Source organism: Pongo pygmaeus, chromosome 17, assembly GCF_028885625.2.
Source record: "Pongo pygmaeus isolate AG05252 chromosome 17, NHGRI_mPonPyg2-v2.0_pri, whole genome shotgun sequence".
Classification (NCBI taxonomy): Eukaryota; Metazoa; Chordata; class Mammalia; order Primates; family Hominidae; genus Pongo; species Pongo pygmaeus.
Genome location: NC_072390.2, coordinates 45,079,273 through 45,100,025, shown reverse-complemented (window position 1 = coordinate 45,100,025; position 20,753 = coordinate 45,079,273).

Below are 20,753 nucleotides of genomic sequence, written 5' to 3'. Positions count from 1 at the left end.
AATGAGCACAATAGAATAAGATATTTTGAGAGCGAGATAACGTTCACATAACTTTTGTTACAGTATATTGTTATAATTATTCTATTTTATTATGAATTATTGTTGTTCATCTTTATCTGTGCCAAATTTACAAATTAAACTTTATCATAGATTTGTATGTACAGGAAAAAAACATAGTATGTATAGGGTTCAGTACTAGCTGTGGTTACATGTATATACTAGGGATCTTGGAACATGCCCCCATGGATAAGGGGAAAGTGCTGTATTTAACTGGAGAGTTTTCTCTATGAGTTCCTCTGAAGCGCTTCACTTAGTGGAGAATGAAGTAAGGTGACAGTGTATGGAAAGTGCTGCTGAGCTTCAAAAACAAGCCTCTTTTTTTGAGCACATTATTTTTACAGTTTCTTCCAAGGTAGTTCTTAACTCAGAACATTTGAAAGATATTCCTCTGTAGGAGAAGACAGTGACACACAGATGGAACTCATTACTTGCAGTGGCACACACAGCTCAAGAGAATGTTTAATGTAGGGCAGAAAAAAGTAGCTCTGACTTTTACCATTGTCTTTCTGTACCAATCATCTATACATCTGACAGATTAGGATGGCGGTGTGTGCAAAAGTAGTTTCAACAGACATGATTCTAAAGGCAGGATTGGACTATAATTTTTATACCACTAAAATAACCTGTAAAACACATTGAACAATCATGCCATAAATTGTACATTTGCAAATATTCCTGGATACTTAGAATCTCCCAAGCTAGAGGAACTTTTAACACCAGAGATAACTGGCCAATCTTGCAGAAGGAGAAAAATTTGATTAAGAAACACTAAAAAGGGATTTGGAAGATATGGACATCTGAACACGGGTGCAATATGGGGAAAGAATCTCAGCATTCCCAGTCTGAAAGGAAACTAAAGATGATCTTTCTTTTAAGTTAAACAATAGGTTTATTTTTAGAGAGTAACTATAAAACAAACTGTAACTGTGCTTTCATTTAGTACTTTTGAAAGTGTTAAGCTGGTGTCAGGTACTTTTAATATATCACTTCATGCTTTCTCTAGGTCCTATCTATGTCCCCTAAAATTCACCTGGCTTTTTCACCTACATCTTCCACCTACACCCACTCCCCACTATATCAGGCTTTTGACAATACACAGAAGTGGACTCACCTAACCCGTTTTCTCGGAGACAAATCAGAATGTGAAACTCTAATCAAAAGAGGATTTCAGATCCCTTGGCAACCGCATCCCTGCATTTAGCTAGACTTGGGTCACAATTCAGAGTTTGGTTTTGATCTACAACCCTCAGCAGTGTGAGGAAACAAACACATCGTTTTCACCGACTCGCTCTGCTTTACTGTGTTGCAGACTGACTTTAAGCTTCAGCCTACGAGCAACACAGACTTAGGTTTTATCCAACCTCTGCTAGGAACCACCTTTCTAACTGCGGATGAGCCACGTGATCGTTAAGAACATTACCCCCAGAGGATTAGCCTTAGGATTTATAAACTCAGGTAATATGTATACCTCGTAGAAGGTAGACACTCAGTAAATAGTAATTATGTGCTGATAGTATTCACAGATTATATATATTATCCAAAGGTGCCAAGAATGCAGCTCTGCAAATAAATCACTTAGTACCTAATGTCATATTGGCAAATAATTAACTTCTTGGTTTTAATCTTTGACTCTTTTGCCACCTGCTCTCTGGGTCCTCTCCATGGCTGAACTTTCCTTCTCAATTCTATCAATCTAGGCTTTCTCTGTTTCCTAATTCCAGGTTACAGAGATGTACCATGAAAGAAAACATTCTCAAACCTAGAAAGATACCCTGAGGTAAGAAAACTTTTAAACACTGTAAAAGATAATCATTCTGGTTTATTAAGGTTACGGTACTTTGTCTAGCTGGCTAGCATTCATTCATCACTCTTACCCCTATAGCTAATGCAGCCATGATATTCAGCTTATTCTTCCTACCAAATTTGCCTTAATCCCATTTACTTTTTCCTCCCCGTCTACCTCCACAGAAGTCCATCATCTTGCAGTACTGCAATGCTTTGTGAACCATTCTCCCAGCTTTCATTCCAGCTACCTCCCTCCCATCATTCCTCCCAGATCACTTCAAGATGCTCTCCTTGCTTTCAGGATATAAGAAAGTCCTGCTGCAGCCTTCATGTCTCGCATGGCCTGACTTCCGACCACAGGCTCATCCTCTGCTCCTCTTCCTTTCAGTCTAGGCACCCCAGTCCCAGTGTTTTATCTTGGTTCTTTCTGCAATGTCTTTAGGACGGATTATTTTTTTTTTTCTGAAATGCCCACTCTTCTCCTCCTCCTCCTCCATCATTAGAGTTAATTTCAGTTCATCTTTTGGAATTTAGCTCAAATAGTATTTCCTCAAGGAATGTGTCCCCAACTTTCCTGACCTCCCCAAAGCAGCCAGGTCTGCAGTTCATGATGGGTACCTAGTGTACTCTTGTCTTGTTGCAGCACTCATTACTATTGCCATTTAATAGTCAATTTTGCAATTAGCAGTTTAATAACTGTCTCTGCTGCTGGGATGTAGCTTCAAGAGAGCAAGAACCATTTAACTTTCTTTTCACCATCTACATTTGTAAAACTGTTATAATAGTAGCTTCTGCTATGTAGAAAAAATAGATGATGCAGGAAAAGTGATTGGTGTGGGTTAATTGTACCCAGTAACAGCATGCACCAAAATAATATTACTACAGCTAGTGTGTTGTATGGTGGAGGAGGGAGTACGCTGTATGAATGAGAGAGCAGGTTTCTACTCATTGATTGTCTAGAAATGCATTATCAAGAGCTGAACTCACAGAGGGAAAGGCTGGAGCTGCCTTGCCAAACTGAGATGAGCTTAATTTTAGAATAAAGCAGGAGTCCATGCATGGAATTGAACTACAACATTAGAAAGAAACTTACAGGGTGAGTGATTGTCACAATATTGAAGTGAAAGAATTTTAAAACCTCAAGTCCGAGGTTTGAATGTCAGACCCATGGAACTGTCAGCAGACCTGAGCCCTGTACTGGGTAAGATGTGGACTTACCGATGGAAAAGGGTGATCACCAAGAGAAGATAAATAAGCTGAATTATTTAAATTCATCATTAAATAAGCTGAAGTTCTGGTACTGCAAAGTGTAGGAATCCTCAGTCCTTAGTCATCTTGGGAGAAAGAATTTCGCCAAGAGGCCAACTGGCCAAAAAAGATAATTTATTGAAGAAAAATAGAGGGCAGAGAGTTTATTTAGAGAGAGAGTACACTCTGAATAACGAGGTAGACTGGGATGCTGAAAGATAATGAGCCAGCAGCAATCCCAAGAGTACTGTGTTGGGTTTTCATGATGTTGGATTTTTTCTTGAAGTTCCTGCCTCTGTCTTTGCTTTTTTTTTTTTTTTTTTTGAGACACAGTCTCACTCTGTCACCTAGGCTGGAGTGCAGTGGTGTGATCTCGGCTCATTGCAACCTCTGCCTCCCAGGTTCAAGCGATTCTCCTGCCTCAGCCTCCTGAGTAGCTGGGATTACAGGTGCGCACCATCACGCCCAGCTACTTTTTGTATTTTTAGTAGAGACGGGGTTTTGCCATGTTGGTCAGGCTGGTCTTGATCTCCCAACCTTGTGATCCATCTGCCTCAGCCTCCCAAAGTGCTAGGATTACAGGCGTGAGCCACTGCACCTGGCCTCTGCTTTTTCATCTTTATTTTCTCACTCCAGCCTTAAGTCCCCACCTTTGCCCCTGTCTAGTTCCCCCCTGCCTAGTTCCTGCCCAGAGTTGTGGGATTTTCCCTTACTATTAATTGATAAGCATGCATGGGCCCAGTGTTGGATACAAATTCTACCTAATGGCAGCATTACTTATTACCGACACCCCAGGAAGGGTATATAACAATCCAATCTATACTTATTACACCTGTGTATCAGTCTAGACATGCATATTCCTGGTGGTCTCTGGGGTGTGAGATTTTCCAGACCTCCCTTTTCTCAGGGTCTCTCCTCCTGCTCATGTCTTGCCATCTACCTACTCTAATAGTTCTATGCTAAAAATTTATTTTAAAGTCAGGAACTGTGGAAGGACCTACTCTTTTCACAAGGAAGCTTTGGTGTTGTCATTTTCTTCATTGATGGTAAACTGCCTACAGAGAAAGCTTCTTGTGTTATATCAACTATTGGCCAAGATTAATGCCATGTGAAAACTGCAAAAGAGAAAGCCACTAAAGAGAAGTTATTCTTAGTGATTGGGACCCTCTGGCCTTAAGAAAAGGCAAATTCTATCAGATTAAGAGAATCCAGACAAGTGTATTTCAGCTACTAAAATTTCTCTCCTGTTGGTCATTGAAGAATTTAAAAATAGTCAGCAGCAGTGGAGAAAAAAGCTGTAAATATTTTGAGACTCTAAATGTTTCTGAAGGTCCCCAGTCTATCTTTCTTTAAATGCAGACAAAGGTGAAATAAATTTAAAGTTTTTTAATACCACTTCTGTATTTGGTCCTGCAATCCACATTTACTCTAAATTTTTGTTTTGTTTTATTTTAATCTTTAAGTAGTCTGAAAGTAGTAGCATGTTATTATTTCTAATTTATTATGACTAATAATAAATTTACCTGGCATTTGAAAGAAAGTTTATCCATCTTCAAAAGCTGTGTTCTGATTTTTTTCTCCCAAAGGTAATAAAAAAAAACTTCTAAAGTTTCTTCCAATTCTAAAATTCTAAAAATATATTTAAATTGTGGCATTAAGAATCTTCCTTCTGGCAAAACTTCAACATGTTTAAATGCAATTCTGTACATATTCCTTCCTGCACCTGAAAAACTGAAAGTGGGTTGAGAAAAAACATAAAAATGCTGACAGGACTCATTTTAAGTTCATGATTACAAACCTCAAAGGGACTTTACTCCTTCCAGGCAATCCTACTCTATACTTCCCTGGTAAATTCACTCTGTCATTCAACTCCTATTGGCTCTTCTTTCCTCAAAGCTCTGCAACCTCATCTTTCTTCTAACTCTAAGTTACTAACCATGCTATTCATGAATAGAAAAATTGGAAAACTTCTAGATGTGTATAATTACATGTTGACCAACTCAGCTATTATCTGTACATTTATGTTTTCTCTGTCTTATGTTATAATGAATTGACTTACTGCCACAATCTAATGACACCAAGCTCAGTCTGCACATTGCATTCCAATATCTCATTAATTTTTGGATGTTGCTCCTTAAATAGTTTCTTCTCTCCCAATTACTATCAATTTTTTTCATATCTACTGGAACATAGCAAGGACTATGTGTATATGTGTATGATAGAGGTAGGAGGCAGAGAAATTCTAGGCAGACAGAGGCAGATCCCTGTCTTGAAACTCCACCTTCAAGCCAAAAAGCCTGAAACCCAAAGTGAAAACTTCTATTCCTGTTTGCCCACTCTCTCTCAATTGGTTCTTTCTGAATAATGTCTTTTTACCGTCAAATATTGCCTTTTCCAAAACTACCTACAGCTCACCCTGCCCCAATCCTGTGCCTATAAAGACCCCAGACTCACCCGGTAGAGAGAGAAAGACACCTGGACTTTGGGGAAGGGATAGCTTGACTTCAGAGAAAAGATGGGTGGACTTTGGGGAGAAAATGGTCTGACTTTGGGGAAGACTACCTGCCCTTCCAATCCCCTCTCCAGCTCCCTTCTCCACTGAGAACCATATCCAGTAAAATTCTCTGCTTCACCATCCTTCAAGTGTCCATGCAACCTCATTCTTTTTGAACACCAAACTAGAGCTCGGGAATCACTGAGTGTAGATACCCAAAAAGGCTGTCATACTAGCTATTTGTCCTCGCCAATGGAGGGCAGCTGCCCCATGTAATGAGGCAAGGGGCCAACTGAGGTGTTAGCACACAGCCATCCATGGACAGCAAAGCTAAGAGAACACTGTAACACTCCCTCTGGGTTTTTGGGGTCACAGGCACCTCCACCTCGGTGCAGATGTGGGCCCTGCATGGAGCTTGCTCCTGTGTCGGTGCCCAGAGTGGCTGGCTGGGTCCTGCACTCACTCAGGTTCTCGCTCCTTCAAGGGGTTGAGTGTGGTGGGCCAAGTAAACATTCACCCCTGTCATAAGTCTGACAAAGAGGCTGAGAAAAATCCTGCATCATCTTGGGGCTTGTCTGGGATTCCTCAAATGGGTGAGTAAATGCAGATCTGACTCTTCACATTTTCTGCAAGACTTCTTGTTCTCAGACTTTCCTCTGAAGGCTGATGAAGTACCAAACCTCTGAGTGGCCAGGTAAGGGCAAATGGCACAACTGTAGAGGACAGGATGTGACCCTGCCACCTCTCTCTTTTTCAGGTGAAAGGGCTGTTTGCTTTGTTTCCCTTCACAGAGATCTAGCCATTGTGTGGAACTGGAAAAAGGTCTTGGGCAACCAAAGGCATCTTTCTGAGGCCACTCTTCATTGTTGCCAGAAGGCCTGTAGACTGGCCCTGTCCTCAACTCCCCATAAGGGTGTCAGCCAAGACCCCCAGAATTTTTAATGGTATTTTTCCTTCCTTCTTTCATGGTTTGAAATGGCTTCTATTTCTTTTTCTTTCTTTTTTTTAAATAATATTAATGGTGTGACTGCAAACTGCAGAAACATTACTGGGTAGATTGAACATTTGGCTCCGCCATCAGATATGCAGTTCAGAACAATGTGATTTATGTCTGTTCTTACAGGTGCATTACCCAACCCCATCCCAGCAGCTGCAGGTGCACAGTGGACAGATGGGTACATGTCAGCTCTCTGCTCCTCCCTCCCCTCTCGGCTGGAACGTGTGGCCAAGGCTGCCATGTGCACACACTGTGCCCAGTGACCACCTAGAGTGGGAGTGAGCCACGGCCACAGCTTGGGCCCCAGGGCTGTCTCTGGGGCCAGGGGCCCTGCACAGCCATCTGGCCAGCATTTCCTACCCTCTTCCCCCTCCTGTCACAAGACTGTGAGTCTTTCCTCTCCTGGCCAAGGGGTCCATCTCAATCTGAATCAAAATAAGGGTACACCAGTTAAGAGTCTCTCCCTATTGAAAGAACCCATTTGCCTAGAGCAAGAAGTGTTTTTTCCCCAGGCACTGTCCCAGCCCTGCACTTAGGCTTTCTTTTTTCTTTTCTCCACCACGTGAGGAGTTAACACAGCCCTGCAAATGCAAGGAGCTTTTCTATGCAAGAGGGTTTTTTGCTACCTTAGCACTCTGCTTATGATAGGGAAGCAACAGAGGAGAGACCTCGCCAGCTGCTGGGTGCAAATTTGGTGAGGACTCTCTGGGACTTAAATAAATGTGTGAACTTTCCTGAGACACATTTTTGCCTCAAACTCGATTTCAACCTTCAGGCTAAAGCCCTAGGAAGGGAAACTGGATCTGAGGGATCCAGAGGCACATGACAATGGAAGTCAATGGACACAGCACAGGTGAGCATGACTATTGCTGATTAAGCCCCCATTTCATGGATGGAGGTCATGCTAGTATCCATGGCATAAATGAAGTCTAGGGAACTCAAAGGTTACTGACAATAGGGAGGATAGATGGCATAGGTAAATGCCATTATTTCCTTCATCTAGGACCCCTGCCGCATGAGGCATGCAGGTCACCCTCACATTCATCTGTTTAGGTGGCATCTGTCTAGGTCACCAGGACTTGGGGATAAAAAGACAGAAGAAAAAATAGGAATGCCCTTTTTTCTCTCCCTTAGACACCCCAGGTTCTCACTGAAAGAGAGAAAAGAACTAAGGGGCATCTAATTCCCTCTCTCTTGTAGATGGGTAATCAACTATCTTCAGTCTACACTTCTCTGGAGTGTATCCTGAACCACTGGGACTGCTATGACCCTCAGATTCTGGAGAAAAAACACCTCATAGCACTTTGTACAAAATTTTGGCCATATTATGATTTCCAGGAAGGACTTGGCCTCAGGAAGGTAACATTCATTTAAACGCCATCCTGCAGCTGGATCTTTTCTGTAAATGCAAGGGTGAATGATCTGAGGCCCCATATGTGCTGGCTTTCTTTACCTTGAAGGGTAATTCAGACCTTTGCCAACATGTAGGATTGATCCAGCCCTCCTGTTGGCCATCTCAGAAGAAGCTGCCAGGGGTAATCCCAGGAAACTAAAGAAACAACCCCTAGAGTCACCTACAGCAGGGAAGCCAACTCTTTCCAGCCCTGCTCCTCTGGGTCCACGCTGTCCTCCCTATTCAGTTTCTCTCTCCCACTTGCCCCCTCCTAGAAACCCTCACTCTAGACAAGCCCCAGTCTCGCTCCTGCCCCTACAAAAGATGCCTAGTGAATATGGCCCCAGTAAGGTCCAAGTCACCTTCTCCCTACAGGACTTAAGGCAAATTAAGGGGGATCTTGGCAAATGTTCCAGTGACGCTGACAGGTATGTATAGGCTTTCCAAAACTTAGCCCAAGTATTTGAACTCTCCTGGAAAGACATTATGTTACTTTTGAAACACACCCTAACACTGAGAAGCAGGATGCTCTGCAAGTGGAAGAGAGATTTGGGGATGAGCTTTGTATCTCATGTAGTATCAGGGAAGGAGATGAGTTTTATTCAATTGGAAGAGAAGCAGTGCTATTGAACGACCCCAAATGGGATCCCAATGATAAAATGGGAGAATGGAAGAGAAATACTTTCAGGTGGCATACTGGAGGGCTTATGTAGGACTAGCACTAAGCCTCTCAACTACTCCAAACTATCCATGATAAATCAGAGATTTGATGAGAATTCCACTGCCTTCCTAGTAAGGCTAAGAGGGGCCTTGGTAAAACACACCTCTATTTCCTTATTAAGTTAAGAGACAACTGATCTTATCAGATAAATTTATTACTCAGGCAGCCTTTGATATCAGGAAGAAACTGCCATAAGACAAGATAGTACTTTAGAGAACCTTCTGAAAGTGGCCACTTTGGTCTTTTACAATAGAGATATGGAGGAGGGCCAGTGGAGAGAGAGGAGAGACAAGAAAAAGGTGGAGGCTTTAATGGCTGCATTTCAGGCCCACCAACTCCAGAATCCCTGGGATGCACCTGGGTAACTGCTATAAATGTGACAAGCCAGGGCATTTTAGGAAGGACTGTCCCAATAGCATGAGGAAGCCACCTTGACCCTGTTCAATCTGCAATGGGGACCACCAGAGGGTGGATGGTCCCCAGAGATGCAGGTCACCAGGTCCAGAGACAATCTCCCAAATGGTTCAGCAGAACTGATGGGTCCCAGGGCTCCTTTCCCTGACTCCACTGGTGCAAACCACCATTGCTATACAGGAGCCCCAGGTGCTTCAGGAAATCAAAGGAAGAAAGGTGGACCTCTTCTGGGACACTGGAGTGGGCCTTTCAGTTCTCCTTTTCAACCAGGATCCCACTCCTCTCTTAGCGTGACCATGAGGGGCATCTCAGGAAAGCCTTTAACCTGATATTTTTTCCAACCCCTTAGTTATAGTTGGTGAGACCTCTTGTTCACCCATGCCTTTCTAATTATGCCAGAAAGCCCAATTCCCCTGCTGGGCAGGGATATTCTAGCCTGTCTGGAGACCACCATCCTGATGGTCCCAGAACAAACTCTGTCTCCTTCCAATGGAGATGGATAGAAACCCAGAAGTTTGGGCAATTCAAGGGAAAATTGACCTAGCCGCAACCACCATACCAGTCTGGATCCACCTTAAGGATTCCGCCTTCTTCCTTAACCAGAGACAATATCCCCTGAAACCAGAAATTAGAAAAGGACTAGAAGCCATTATTGATAACTTGAAGATGCAGGGCTTCCTCAAACCCTGCAATAGCCCTTGTAGTACCCTGATATTGGTGGTACAAAAACCCAATGGGAAATGGAGACTGGTCCAAGACATCTGCCTCGTTAATGAGGCCGTGCTTCAAATTCATTCAATGGTTCCTATTCTTTATATCCTGCTAACTCAAATACTTCAGGAAATTAAATGGTTCACAATCCTGGACCTAAAGGATGCCTTTTTCTGCATGCCATTACACCTGACTCCCAATATTTGTTTGCATTTGAGGATCCCTCCAACCAGATCACTCAACTAACCTGGACAGTGTTACCTCAGGGATTCTGAGACAGCCCCCACCTGTTTGGGCAGGCATTTTCCAAAGACCTCTCTCTCTGAGTTCCTTTATCCTCAGGTTAAAGTTTTATAATACGTAGATGATATTCTCCTCTGTTCCCCAACTGAGGAAATCTCTTAGGGGGGCAGAAAGGCTTTTAATTTTCTGGCTGACAGAAGATACAAAATTTCAAAATCTAAAGCTCAGTTCTGTTAGACTTCAGTGATGTACCTAGGTCTGATCTTGTCAGAGGGAACCAGGGCATCCAGCAAAGAAATGATTAAGCCCATCTCCTCCTTTCCCTTCCCCAAAACCCTCAAGCAGCTGAGGGGATTGTTGGGCATTACAGGATTCTGCAGACTATAGATACCTGGGTTTGCTGAAATAGCTTGTCCCTTATATCACCTAATAAAGGAGACTCAGGCAGCTAAATCTCAGTCCCTAATTTGGGAACCAGAGGCTAAAAGGCCTTTGACCAACTAAAACAAGCCTTGCTTAAGGCACCAGTCTTTAGTTTTCCCACAGGGAAGACGTTTAATCTTTATATATCAGAAAGGTAGGGAATAGCCCTGGGAGTTCTAACCCAGGCCCGAGGTCCAGCCCTGCAGCCTGTAGACTAAGTAAGAAGCTTGATTACTAGCTAAAGGATGACTGGCGTGCCTCAGGGAAGTTGCAGCAGTAGCCTTGCTGGTACCAGAGGCTACTTAGTTAACTATGGAAAAAAACTTAACCATTTATACCCCACATAATGTGGCAGGACTGTTATTTCTAAGGGGAGTGTCTTGCTAATGACAACCACCTCCTCAGGTATCAAGCTCTGCTATTAGAGGAATCTGAAGTCCAATTAAGAACCTGTCTCTCCCAAAATCCAGCCACCTTCCTCCCAGAGGAAGCTAGGGAGCTTGAACATGACTGTGAGCAAACCTCTGCAGCCAGAGAGGACCTCAAGGAAATCCACTTAGAGAACCCAGATTGGATTCTCTTTACTGACAGAAGTTCTTTTGTAGAGTACGGGATCCATGAAGCAGGATATGCAATAGTTACCCTGAATGGCTTTGTTGAGAGTGCATCTCTCTCCTTGGGCACAAGTGCTCAATTAGCTGAGCTAATTGCCCTCATGAGGGTGCTCAAATTAAGCAAAGGAAAAGCAGTTAACATTTATACTAATTCTAAGTATGCTTTCCTAGTCCTTCATGCCCATGCCACTACCTGGAAAGAGAGGAACTTCCTCACAGCTAACAGGTTTCCCATTAAACACCATCAGGAAATTAATAGATTATTATCCTCAGTTTTCCTCCCATGGGAAGTGGCAGTCATACATTTTAAAGGCCACAAAAAGCGGATGGATGAAAAAGCTGAGAGAAATAGGTTGGCAGACCAGGTAGCTAATTCAGCAGTGAGAAGTCCTAGATTTCTGATCCACTTGAAGCCCCTCTAATCTAGGAGGACTTCATAAGAGAAATAAAACCTCAATATTTTCCTGTGGAACTAGAATGGGCCACCTCTTGGGGACACATCTTTCAGTCCTCAGGGTGGCTACAATTGGAGGATGGCAAGCTTCATCTACCAGCTGCCAGCCAATGGAAAGTTTTTTAAAATCCTTTACCAGGCCTTCCACTTAGGTAAAAATAAAACCTATCAATTGACCCGGAGATTATTCTCAGGTAAAAATCTGCTACACATGGATGAAGAGGTCTTTAATGCTTGGAAGACTTGCCTTAAAAATAATCCCCTCAGTTGATGGCTTCTTCCTCCTGGGACTCAAAGAACAAGAAGACACCCAGGGGAAGACTGGCAAATGGATTTTGCCCATATGTCAAAGGCAAGGGGCATCCAATACCTCCTACTATGGGTAGATACCTTCAATTACTGGGTAGAAACATTTCCATGTCAGACAGAGAAAGCCTCTGAGGTGATAAAAGTACCAATTAATGAGATAATTCCTCACTTTGGACTCCCTAAGTACCTCTGGAGTAATAATGGTGCTTTGTTCTAGGAGGCAGTCACCCAGGGGGTCTCAAAGGCGTTAGGTATACAATACCATCTTCATTGCATTTGGAGACCGCAATCCTTGAGAAAGGTAGAAAAGATGAATGATGTTATCAAAGGGCAACTCAGGAAACTGTTTCAGAAGACTAATCTTCCCTGGACTACTTTTCTTCCCATAGCCTTACTACGTGTTAGAAACACCCCTTCAAAGCTGGGTTTGGGTTTCTTCAAAATGATGTATGGATGGACTTTTCTCATCAAGGATTTCTTGCTAGACCAAGAAATCTCTGATCTGATTAAACATGTAATTTCTTTGGCCTGTTTCCAACAGGAACTGAAACAACTGTTGGAGCCCGTATCCTGTGAACTAGGGCCACCTCTATTCAAGCAAGGGGACCTGGTACTGGTAAAGGTACTTCCTTCCCTTTCTGCCTCTATAGGACCAGATTGGGAGGGATGTTACAATGCATTTCTTTCTACTACGCCAGTAAAAGTCACTGAAATAGAATATTTTGGATTCATTATACCCAAGTAAAGGCCTGGGAAGCTAACAGAGATACCTCTGTCAACCCAGAAGAGCACTCAAAGTACCAATGTGAAGAAATCTGGAACCTCAAGCTAAAAATCAAAAAAGATAAATGTTAATAATTTACCTTCCATAGATATCCTCTTTATAGTCTTGCCTATGCTTGTTGCTCTTACCTTCATTCTGTTCTTCACCATGGGGCAAATCTTTACCAAAGACCTCTTATTCCTGAACACCCATGGGAATATCTCCTCCCGTAAACAGTTATATCTGTTCTAAAATTTAACTGCTCCCATACAAGATTTAATTGCTTTCACCTGAGTGAAACAACCTGGGACACAATACTGTTTTCAGAATGATTAGTATATGTCACTTCTTATTTCTGTAATCTTTGGCACTAGATTCTTTCATTTTTAACTCTTCTTTTTATAATAAGCATATTTGATCCATGCATACTTAACCTTGTAAAACTTGTTTCTTCTTGCCTGGAGGCCATGAAACTTGAAGCAGTTAGGCAACTGGAGCATAGACAATGGCTCCCTTTTACTGGGACCCTTAGGTAGGCCTCTGAGAGAAATTTGACTGCCGTTTTCCCTAAAACAATGCCCTCTGTCAGCAGGAAGTAGCTAAGATCAGTCATCGACCATATTCTAATGGCAGTCAGATGTGCCTCTTCGGAGGAGGAAATGATAGAAGCAGAAGGCAGAGAAATTCTAGGCAAACAGGGGTGGGTTCCTGGTGAAACCACACCTTCAAGCTGAAAAGCCTGAAACCCATGGCCCAAAGTGAGAGCTTCTATTCCTGTTTGCCCACTCACTCCCAATTGGTTCTTTCTGAATAATTTCTTTCTGCCAATCAGATGTTGCCTTTTCCAAAACTACCTACAGCCCACCCCACCAAGCCCCAACCCTGTGCCAATAAAGACCAAAGACCCAGTCAGTAGAGAGAGAGAAACAGACGGCCAAACGTTAGGGAAGAAAGATGGCTTGACTTTGTGGAAGACGACAGCCAGACTTTGGGGAGAAGAAAAGAAGACAGCCTGACTTTGGGAAAGACTACCTGACCTTCATATTCCCTCTCCAGCTCCTCTCTCTGCTAAGAACCATTTTCACCACTCAATGAAATCCTCTGTCTTTACCATCCTGCCGGTGTCTGTGTGACCTCATTCTTCTAGGACAACAGACAAGAGCTCGGGACCCACCAAGTGCAGGTACTCAAAAACGCTGTTACACCAGCTGTTTGCCCTCACTGGCAGAGGGCAGGTGCCCCACACGATGAGGCAGGGGCCAACCGAGCTGTTAACACACAGCTGTTCACAAACAGAGGAGCTAAGAGAGTACTATAACACTCCCTCTGGGGCTTTGGGGTCACAGGCTCACCCACCTAGGTCTCACCATCGGCCCCACATGGGCCTTGCTGGCTGGATCCTGCGCTCTTTCACTCATGCTTGCTCTGCCTATGGGCCCCACATGGAGTTTGCTCATCCCAGTGCCTGGGGCAGCCGGCCGGGTCTTGCACTTGTTCACTCACATGCTGCCTCCCACAAAGGGTTAAGCACAGTAGGCTGAGTAAATGTTCACTCCTGTTGCGAGTTCCACAAAGTGGCCAAAACAAATCCTGCATCATATGTATGGATACACAACCATGTAAACACACACATGTATATAAGTATGTCTTAGTTATTAAGGCTGCCATAAAAGAATACCATAGACTGGGTGGATTGTAAATAACAAAAATTCATTTTTCATAGTTTTGAAAGCTGAGAAGTGCAAGATCAAGGTGCCTGCAGATTCAGTGTCTGGTGAGGTCCTGTTTCCTGGCTCATAGATAGCTATCTTCTTGCTTTGTTCTCACATGGCAGAATGGGTGAAGGAGCTAGGTAGAGTCCCTTATAAGGGCACTAATCCTATTCATGAAGGCTCTGCCTTCATGACCTAATTACCTCCCAAAATCTCTTCCCTAAATACCATCACATAGGGGATTAGTTTTCAACATGTAAATTTTGAGGGGACACGTTCAGTCTATAGCAATATCTATTTCTCTGTATTAGTGCTAGTTACGTTCTTGAAAGTCACTGGGAACACTGTGTTAGAAAATATGCAACCCCTGATCCTGGAGGAAATACAAGGTTAGATTCCTGAAAACATCAGGCCACAATGTTTAATCTTATGTGTGTTTCTGTTTAAAGACACCATATTTAATATCTATTTTTTTACAAGTAATTAATTGCATGATTTCGAATGATTGAAAATTAGAAGATTTGAAGGCCATTTGCAATATATGGGTTCATTTGGCAATATTCTTGCCTCATCAGCATTGGAAACCTGCTCTTCCACATAATCCTTTGTGACACTTAGCAAGTATTTTAAAAATTCTTCCATCCCTGGACTTCAGAATTTGTCTCTCCTTCAAGTTTAACATGTTCATGCCAGATCTCCTTTTGAAATGTGAGGGGCAGCCAGCCCTAGCTGGGATAGGTTTAAATTTTTCTGACCCTGGATAATGTGAATGTAAATTTCTCTGGCTTTTACATAACAATGTGACTCACAGTCTTTTTTTCTTTTATCCATCATTATCTCATGAATGTACAAATTTATCTATTTTTCTATTTTCTCCATAGCTTTTTTCATACACTATAGATATTACTTTAGGACTTTCCAGAGTAGCCTCACATATAGATCAGTGAATTCCCTCTTCCTTTTTGTAGATGTACTGTGTTATTGTTGATTCATCAACATTAAATGCAGGGCCAACAGCACTATGACTAATGCCTGAATGACGCTTGTCTAATACTCACATTTTCTCTGCAAGACTTATAACAGCTTTTGTGCTTTGAAACACTAGACAGCAACATTTCAGTACCACACTTGGGGATCATTTTAAATGGTGAAAATCAACAACAAAAAACACAAAAATGTAAAAAAATGAAACTAAATAAATTGTGAAAAGAACACTTATTTACAATACAAAAGCTGAAACCAGAAGGCAGAGCATTGGCATTACCTCATTTGACTTCAACTGGGAATGTGCACATCCAGTGATTCGAATTTTTTTACTGCACTGTTCGTGGCCGTCAATGACTGGAAAAACACCACAGGTATTGATTTCGTGGTTACACATAAATTTCAGCAAGTAAGTTACAAATACACAATTCATGAATAATAAGTGTTAACTATATTTGTATATATATCTGTATATGTACTTATATATATGTACACATGCTGAGTGTGTGCATATATATGTGTTACAATTATATGTTATAATTAAAACCACAAATATATTAGGTATATGTGCCATAATCAAAAATAACAAAAATGAAATATTTTGACTCTGCTTCACATGCAATTAACTGCCCTGTATCTCCCCTCACTGAAACCTTACATAGTCTAATTGGTTCCATTAAAATTCATTGTATTGTTTCTTAAACTGCAACATTAAAACTCTACTGTCAAGTTCATCAATAGCCTACACATCGAAAAATCCTATAGTCAATATGTAGTCCTCATTTTATTCAACCAAGCTACATCATTTGACATAGCTGACCATGTCCCCCTTCTTAAAACTGTTCAGTGGGTCTTCTGGATACCTCTTTCTTTTTCTGAGACTTTTTCTTCTAGAGCGGTGATTTTCAATGTGATGTGTGCACACTAATTGGGATATACAAAGACTTTTCAATGAATAAAGTGGGAAATAGTTTTAATACTTTCTCCATTGTGTTCTTGCCTGACACAAATTCATGCCTGTTCTCCTTTATTTGGTTACCCTTCTCACACTTTACAAAAGAAACATACACCTTCTCCACCCCTGAACTCAGGATGGCACACTTCCCTAAAAATGCTAGGGAGCCATACAGATGTTAATGTTGGTACTGAGGAAATCAAAGACTAAAATGATAAAGTAACTAATAGTTTTGCAAATCATGACTTTGCTAGTTTTAAAAATCTTTGTTTTCAACAAAATTAAACAGAAGCTTAACGAGTTGTTCTTGGTAAAATCTTATGAGAATTAGGAACTATCTACTACCACACACAGGTTGGACATTAAGCATCAAAATTACCTACTTGGCCCCTGCCCCCTACACACACACACACACACACACAAACACACACACACACCCCTTACAGTCTACATTAATATAACTATACTATTCCAATGTTACAAGAAATAAAGCTATACAAATTTATAACATCACTATTCCAAGAGAGAATGGAATAGTAACACAGACAAAGAAATGAGACCCCATTTCTTTTATGTCATTTCTTGCCATCTCCTGTAGTCACCCTGCCTTCCTTTGTTTCTGTACCAATCAACTTGTCATCTTTGTCCTTCCTTTCCTTATTCCTAGAATGCAATTTTCGCAGCTAGTCAAACAATGTCAGTCTCTCAAGTCATTATAGGTCACCACTCTGACGACTCTATATATTAGCACTTTTATGTAACGTTCCTCATTGTGCCATGGTTTATCCCTTACCTGCCATATTGTATCTTTATAACATGTACAATTGTCTGTCACATATATACTTATTTGCTTCCATTTTTAAAAATCTTGTTTCACTTCACACAAAAATGTAAGCTCTTTGAAATCAGGACATTTTTCTGTTTTGTTTACTGCAGAATACTCAGAACTTGGAAGAGGGGAGAACACATAGTGGGTACTCAGTAAATATTTGATTAATGCAGAAATGAATATCTTTTTAGCAAAAGCCAAACAAGTAAGGAAATTGATTTTACTCAGACTATTGCAATAGGGAGATCTGAAAATCAGTCTCAGAAGGATGGTTTTCCCTTAAAACTTTTACAGAGAAGTAGACAAGTTAAAGGTGAAGGATTTACAATTGGGACTGTCACTGCAATCAGAAATCTCAGTCAGTTAGCTGAACAGAAAATGTTTATTCTTATGTCTAGCAAGAGGTGAAAAAAGCTTTAATCTCGCCTAGTCCTTCATGAGACAAAAAACTGGAAGCCGAAGGGGCTGCATCAGTCCTTTTAGGCAAAAGGTGAAAAGTCTATTTTGGTCTTGTCACATATAAACAAGGGGGCCAGCTTCCAGTTTTATGGGAGTCGGTAGAAAGGGTGGAGCAAATCTTACCTAAGTCATATGGGGAAGGAAAGGTCTTTGGAGAAAGCCTTTTCTGAATACACAAAAGGGTGGGGAATTTTTTAACCATCACTGTTTTTAGGGCTCAGGTGAAATTCAGCATCGTCACTAACATTATTTTAGCTTCTCTTAAAAATGTTTCTGATAAGATAATCCGATATTTAGACATTCCAGGAATTTTTTTTTGTTTTGCTTTTTACCAGTAAAGTTACTCTGTATTAGGCGCCAACATGGAGCATACAATATTTTAAACTTCTTTGAGGTTTGATACTTTACCTTATTTTGAATACCTCCATATGCCAGGAAAAAATTTGCTTGCTGGTATTTGTATGACATAAACTTCAAGAATACTATGAAAGATAGGAAGTAGGGCTCAAGGAGATTGTATAACTTCCCTAAGGTAATAGAATATGTAAATACTGGATCAAATCAAATCATTCATATTTATAGTAAAATAAATCTTATTACTTCTAGCTTGTAAAACAGTTGTCTTTGGGAACACAAGCAATAACACGACACTAATTTTTGGCATATGGTATAATAATAAAATTCCTCATTTGTATACATGTTAAAAATTGCTATCATATTTTATTGTATGTACTATACTCTAATGGACCAAGTGTCAGCATTGTGAGCTTGCCGTATTTGTCAATATAATTTTTTCTTCCTGTTTTCCCCAACATTCAACTACTTGTGTCACTTAGGCAGTAAAATGTATTTGGAGTTTTGCAGTAGGTGAATTTGAATATTTATGGTGCTCAGTGTCATTCTACACATCCAATAAACAGCAGCTAAATATATCACTGTAGACATCCAACGGAGATTTGGTTCTTTCTTAATCAAGGAGCATATAAGTAAAATGAGAACTAATTGCTCTGGTGAATGACTTGTATTGTTCATAATTTGAAGCATTTCTCATACTGACATTTATTCAAAATACAGCAACTTATTGAATAGCTATGACAATATACAAATCATATAGTGGGAATAAAACTGACATGATCCCAAATTACAACTGCATGGAAAGGAAGTATATTAGTGATGCTTGGATATCATTCTTAAGACATTTATTACCTTCCCTCTAGAAAAAAAAAGAAGAAGAAAAAAAAAAGAAAAGAAAGAAAGAGGGAAACAAACAAACCAGTCTTCTTCCCACTTCTGTTTGGCCCGCTATTCATTTATTGAGGAGCAGGTCAGCCATTACCACCAACTGTTCCTTTGGAGACTTATGATGTTTTAGGTACTTACAATTTGCTTATAAGTCTGTCTCTACCTACTACGCATTTGAGTTTCCTGAATATGGGCACCATGTATTACATTTTCCTGTATCACCTCTGAGTATTTGAATGAATACATATATACCTTGGAGATATTGCAGGTTTGATTCTGGATCACCACAATACAGTAAATATTGCAAAAAACCAAGTCATGCAAATTAATTGGTTTCTCAGTACATATAAAAGTGATGTTTACACTGTACTGTAGTTCATTACGTATGCAATAGCATTATGTCTAAAAATCAATGTACTTACTTTAAAAAATACTTTATTGCCAAAAGTGCTAGCAATCACCTGAGTTTTCTGTGAGTTTTAATCTTTTTACTGGTGGTATTGCATCAGTGTTGTTGGCTGCTGACTGATCAAGGTGGTAGTTGTTTAAGATTGAGGTTGCTGTGTCAATTTCTTAAAATAAGACAACAACGTTTGCAGTATCCATTGAAGCCTGACGTAGATTTTTCTATAGTTCTGAAAGTCCTAGAAGGCATCTTTTTTAATGATCTTGGCTAGGTCTTCTAGACAGCTTCTGCGGTTTCTCTATCAATACTTGCTGTTCATCTTACACCTTTATATTATGGATATGGATTCTTTTCTTAAACCTACTAAATGTGAAAGGAAAATAAATCTTGGAGCCCCCAAATCACTAAGCTAAAGAAAAAAAGCCAAGCTGAAAACTGCTTAGGGCAAATCTCCCATTCTATTCAAAATCATCTCTCTGCTCACGGAGATAGATGCATATCTGATTGCCTCCTTTGGAAAGGCTAATCAGAAACTCAAAAGAATGTAACCATTTCTCTCTTATCTACTTATGACCTGGAAACTTTCCCCACTTGTCTTGCCCTTCTGGACCAAACCAATGTTCATCTTACATATATTGATTGATATCTCATGTCTCCCTAAAATGTATAAAACCAGACTGTGCTCAGACCACTTTGGGCACACGTCATCAGGAGCTGCTGAGGCTGTGTTACAGGTGTGCATGCTTAACTTTGGCAAAATAAGCTTCCTAAATTGACTGACATCTGTCTCAGATATTTGGCGTTCACACAAACAATCTCTGTTAACTTCAAATTTTCTTCTGCAGCTTGCTTACTGCTCTCAGTCTTCATAAAATTAAAGAGAGTTAGGGTCCTGGATTAGGCTTTGGCTTAGGGGAATGTTGTGGCTGGTTTGACCTTCTATCCAGACCACAAAACTTTCTCCGTATCAGCCATCAGGCTGTTTTGTTCTCTTATCATTCATGTGTTCTCTAGAGTTAGCACTTTGCATTTTCTTCAATAACTTTTCTTTTGCATTTGCAACTTGGCCAACTGTTTGGCACAGGGGGCCTAACTTTCTGTCTGTCTTGGCTTTCAACATGCCTTCTTTACTAAGCTTAAACATTTCTAGCTTTTGGTTTACATTGAGAAACATGTGACCCTCCTTTTCACTTAAACACTTAGAGCCCATTGTTGAGTTGTTACCCGGCCTAATTTCAATATGGTTGTGTCTCAGGGAACAGGGAAGCCCCAGGGTAGGGAGAGAGCTGGGAAATGGCTGACTGTTGGAGCAGTCAGAACACACTCAATATTGGTTAAGTTCAACAATTCATATGGGTGTGGTTTGTGGTGTCTCTAAACAATTATAGTAATGTCAAAAATTTCTGAACACAGATCACCATAACAGATACAATAATAATGAAAACGTTTGAAATTTTGTGAGAAATTTTTAAATGGGACACAGACAAAGTGAACACATGCTGTTGGAAAAATAGTGCTGATGGACTTATTATTCAAT